The sequence below is a fragment of the Magnolia sinica genome, chromosome 6 (genome assembly GCF_029962835.1).
Source record: "Magnolia sinica isolate HGM2019 chromosome 6, MsV1, whole genome shotgun sequence".
NCBI classification, from domain to species: domain Eukaryota; kingdom Viridiplantae; phylum Streptophyta; class Magnoliopsida; order Magnoliales; family Magnoliaceae; genus Magnolia; species Magnolia sinica.
Genome location: NC_080578.1, coordinates 81,914,558 through 81,919,983, shown reverse-complemented (window position 1 = coordinate 81,919,983; position 5,426 = coordinate 81,914,558). Strand labels below are relative to the sequence as shown.

General features: G+C 39.6%; 1 non-coding gene across 1 annotated transcript; it reads right to left on the bottom strand.

Annotated features, from left to right (window-relative positions):
• Positions 1-4,253: 4,253 nt before the first annotated feature.
• Positions 4,254-4,360, bottom strand: LOC131250294 (small nucleolar RNA R71). The gene has a single exon (XR_009173221.1). It is a non-coding gene; the product is annotated as a small nucleolar RNA R71 (small nucleolar RNA).
• Between the last annotated feature and the right edge of the window lie 1,066 nt (positions 4,361-5,426).

Genomic DNA, 5,426 nt, shown 5'->3' with positions numbered 1-5,426 from the left:
CATCTCCGTAGGCCTTACCAAATGGGCCATAAATACATCCTAATGGGCCTCAACCATGTGCCTCTAACATATCATAACAGGCCTTGCATCAATGAGCCGCACTAATGGGGCTCATGCACATCAAGTGGGTGCATCAATGGGCCACACAAATGCACAATAGGTAGGCCCTGCACATGCAGCAGATGGGCCCCACCAGATGGTTAATGTGATATAGAATGCATACATCTAGTGGGTCACACATCCTACGGACGGTGTGAGTAAAACATACATCGAGGCTGGCTCTATATGACCTGGATGGTTAGGGTGGAACATATGAGGTAGGCTTTGCTCACAAGTTCCAAATACATTACAATGGGCCTTACCAAATGGGCTTTGAATACATCTCAATCGGCCTCAACCCATGGGCCCTGATATATATTATAATGGGGTGCCTACCCTGGATGGCATGGATAAAAATACATCATGGTGCATCCCATCCAAATAGTTGGGCAGTATGGATATAAAAACACATATATCATGTGGGATTCATGTGTACAACGGATGCATCAAAATGGGCCTCACACAGATGGACTGCATGGAACAAAATACATATGTCACATTGGTTTCACATCCCAAGGCCAGAGATTGGGCGGTGAGGATAAATAAATACATCATGCTGGCCCACACTGCATATGGACGGTATGCTTATTCAACACATATAATAACATATAGTAAGGAGGGCCCCACCATCTAGTTGTTGAGGGTTAAATATTGCATATTAGACCCCAGTTATTACCTGGATCTACAAGCATAATACCGTTTAACGGTTGATTTAATCGTGTTTGTGATGCAGAGTGTACTTACGAGCTTAGACTGAAAAAGGATGATAAAGCATAGATTTAACGCTCTAATGACACCAAAGGCATTAAAGGGGACTCCAGAGGACTAAGATCAACAGATTTACATGCTAGGGATCTGAGAAAATCAAACCGTTCATGTTAAAGAGGCCCGAAAATGGTCCAGAATGCAAGATCACAGAATTCCCGCTATCCGATTGACTCGAAACTTCATACATATGATGGGGACCATAAATTAACCCTACATATTAAATTTCAACCATTGGACACTCGGGAAGTGGCCTAATGGACAGATCAGCCCATTAATCTCCAATTTTAGGCCCACCTACAATCTGGATATTCTTCAAAATTGTCCTCAATGGTTTAAATGATATGATAGAAGGGATGGACGGATCAGATCTCCCAAGAGTATCACAGTGAGTGCCACCTTGAGTGACATGTGCAAAGTGCACATGTACACTAGCTGTGCACCGGACCAGCTTGCTGGTCAAAGTCGGTTTGACCGACCTTTTCTTCCTAAAACGGAATCTCCGTTTTTCATTCCGCCAGCGTTCGCACGAACCATTGCAGGTGAGTATTGTGGGCCATCATTGTGGTCTAGATGATAAATCTGGACCATCCATCAGATTCCCACGGCCCATGTTACCACGGCCTAGGTGTCAGATTTCCAAAAGGAAGCGAGGAACGATTTTCAATCGTCCAAACAGAGGTCAGACGGTCGTATGATCAACCACGTGGGCCATACCGAATACAAACAGAAACTAGTCATTTCTTACTGATTTTTCATCATAAATTCAATGGACGGAATGGATTTCTTTAATAAGTCAGATTATGAACCCCACCGTGAACCAACGTAACTGTCTACGCAGGCTCTGTTTACGCAGTCCGGAGAAACCCGGATTTTTCGGGCTATTACGTATCCATAGAGAGGGTCGGATGGCCAATCCGAACCGTCCAAACACTAGAGAACTGGGCCTTCAACCTCACCATGCAGTCAGATTCCAAGGTCAGGAGGTTCACTGTTCCAAAAATCACTCCAAAAAGCAAGCTGTTTGTGGTTTCGCTGCACAAAGTATGAAAGCCTTACGCGCGTGCCCGGATTTTCTCCACCGCCTCTGTTTGTGCGGGAATTGTCTTCCATCCACCATCGTCAGAAGCTATAAAGAGAGAAGAAAGAAGGGAGAAAGGGGAGGCTTGGGCTGGGAACGTGAGCAGAGAGAGAGAGATATCTGGTTCCTCTCTTGTTCTTTTCTTTTTCTTTTTATTTCGAATTTAGCCTAATCATGACTGTGATCGGCTAAACCTTTTAGCTAGGGCTAAGAGGTGAAGCTTGTAGTGAGATGGGAGACTCTATTTTTATGCCTTGATTTAACTATTAAATTGTGCATTGAACTTGATTGTGGTTTGATTATTAAGGGAATGTTTTTAGTTTTTAATGGTCTGTTGTGACTGAAATTACAATGGGTCTGCGATAGCTTTGAGCATGTTCCTTTCCTTTTTATGTTTATGACGTCAGGAAGCCCTGTTGTTCACCATCGTCTCCTGAGCATGGTTGGATGATAGAATCCTTCCTAACATTCATATATCTTCTGATTGGTTGTGGATTGGTTTAGTTCTATTGTTTACCTTGTCTCATGGGCATGGATTTGTGATGGAATATATCTAATTCTTATACCTTTCATCTCTTTGAAAACTAGATCAAATGAAGTTCAGATTGTGCTTTAGTGATATACCTTCCAACTGGATGAAGATGGGACTCAAAGTCTAGTTGAGTTTATAAATCAAGCGTAGATCTCCCTGATCTCTACAAGTGGATCCTCTGAATCCCTAGTTCCCTACCTCTGAATTCTACATATTTTTTAGTATTTCACCATTATTCCTCAAATTCACCCGATTTAGATTTTATCTTATTCTAATTCTAGTTCGGTTATTTTCGAATTACGTACAGAGTTTCAATCCTTGTGGATTTGACCTCGTCTCACCGAGTTTATTACTACATCACAACCTTAGGGAGTGAACAAGTTTTAGCGCCGTTGGTGACGATTACAATTCTTTGAAATTAATTAGTTTTAGAATTAGTTTGAGATTAGGATTTTACTAACTTTAGTTTTAGATTTTTATTTCTATTTGATTTCTAAAACTAACTTGTTTCCTGTTTTATAGGATCCTGACATAAGTTTCTAAATTGGTAATCCCTTTCTAATTTCTTTACTTTTTATATTTTTAGAATTAGGGTTTGAATTTTAGAAATTTTCTAATTCTAGTATTTTTCTATTTGTAGGAAATAGTTTATTTTTAGAAACGTTCCTCTTTTGTTTTTAGAAACTAGGTTAGTTATTTCCCTTTTTAGAAATTCTTTCTAATTTTAGAAACTAACTTTCTATTTTAATAATTTTTTAGTAACTTTCTAATTCTAACTCTTTTAGAATCTAACTTTGTTTCCTAATTTATTTTTAGAAATTTTCTAGTTGTAGACTTTTTTAGAAACTAACTTTCCTATTTTGTAGGCTTTTAAGATAGAAATTTCTAATTCGGTAAGCTCTTTCTCTCCTTTCTATTTTTCATATCTCTTTTGGTAACCTACTTTCTAAGTTTAGGACTTTCGTAATTTATTTTAGAAATTTCCACTTCTTTTAGGAATTTCTTCTTTTAGAAACTAATGTACTTCTATCTTTCTTTTTAAGGATTTTCTAATTCCAGACCTTTTCTTTAGAAACTGACTTGTTTTGTTTTCTTTTGCAGGTTTTTAACTTAGGGATTCCAATGTGGTAACTTCTTTCTAACCTTCTCTTTATTTCTAGATTTTCTTTTCCTTTCTTAGGAATAGGTTTCAAATTTGATTGAGGGCTGCGAGTGTTTCATGCCCAAGTGGGCCCGTGACAACACTCGACGTCTCTTGACTGAAGGAGGATTGGTTGAGGGGTTAACTATCCATCGCAAGACTAAAGACCACTCGAAATTCCCTGAGTTAATTGAAGTGATGGCTGAGAACCAACCTCTTCTACCTCAACCTTGGGTGGAGGACATTCAGGATGAGAATGAGGTGCATCAAGCACCCCGCCTCGTACTTTACGAGATTATTTACAACCAGCGGGGGTGAGTACGCCCTCATGCATGATTTTTCCTGAAAATACAGGACATATGGACATCAAGCCAGGGGTTATCCAACTCCTTCCTAAGTTCCATGGGCTTGAATCTGAAGAACCATATCTACATTTGAAAGAATTTGATGAGATCATAGCCACTTTATATTTTCAAAATGTGTCTGAGGACACAGTTAGGCTAAAACTCTTTCCTTTTTCCTTGAAGGAGAAGGCTAAGACGTGGTTACATTCACTGCGTCCTAGATCCATTGGCACATGGAATGATATGCAAAGGAAATTTATAAAGAAATTTTTTCCACATCATAAAACGATTACCCTTAGAAAAGCAATCATGAACTTCACCCAAAAGGAGGATGAAACATTTTACCAATGTTGGGAAAGGTTCAAGGATTTGGTCAGTTCATGCCCACAACACGGCTTTGAAACGTGGCGCATTACAAATTTTTTCTATGATGGACTGACATCTTCCATGCACCAAATGGTCGAGACAATGTGTAATGGAGAATTCATTAATAAAAATGTTGACGAGGTATGGGATTACCTCGATAGTCTTGCTGAAAAAACACAATCATGGGACTATTACCCAAAATCGAACACCACGTCTAGGCCGACTCAATCTAAGGAGAAAGGTGGATTATATCTCTTGAAAGAAGAGGATGATCTCAAGTATAAAGTGACTACGCTCATAAGAAAAGTTGAGGCCATGGAAGGAAAGAAGGATAAGGTTAATGAAAGTGTTTGCGGCATATGTGATTGCAACATTCATACAATTGAAAATTGTCCTACGATACCCGCCTTTCGAGAAGTGTTGAATGAACAATCCAATGCCGTAAATAATTATCAAAGACCTTTCAATGGACCAACCTCTAATACGTACAATCTTGGTTGGAAAAATCATCCAAACTTTAGTTGGAGAAATGGACAAACTGCTACCCCTCAAGGTTTCTTCAATCAAAATCCAAATAAGGGGAAACCTCAAGAAGAATCGGTTCAAAATTCCGTGCAAGAGCTAACCCAGGCAATGCGAGACTTTATGCAAAAGATGGATTCACGTATGACGGTTATAGAAAAGGGGATGCTTCCTGCATAACCACTCCCCAATCCTAAATCGCAATACGAGATAAGTGATCCCAGCTCTTCAAATCAAATGGGGCACGCTAAATCCATCATCACTCTTAGGAGTGGGAAGATCATTGATAAAACCCTCCCGATTAGGCCCAAAAAGCCTCAAGAACTAGAAGAGGACAACAATAATGAATCTAGTGAAACCCTACAAAAATTAGAACCGGAACTTCTAGAAAAGGCAGTTGCTCCATTTTCCCAACGGTTGGTCGCACCAAAACCTCTCTCTAACTCTCAGGATATCCTAGAGGTGTTGAAACAAGTGAAAGTCAACATTCCTCTACTTGATGTCGTAAAACAGATACCTTCATATGCCAAATTCCTGAAAGACTTATGCACGACCAAACGACGGTAGAGTATTCAA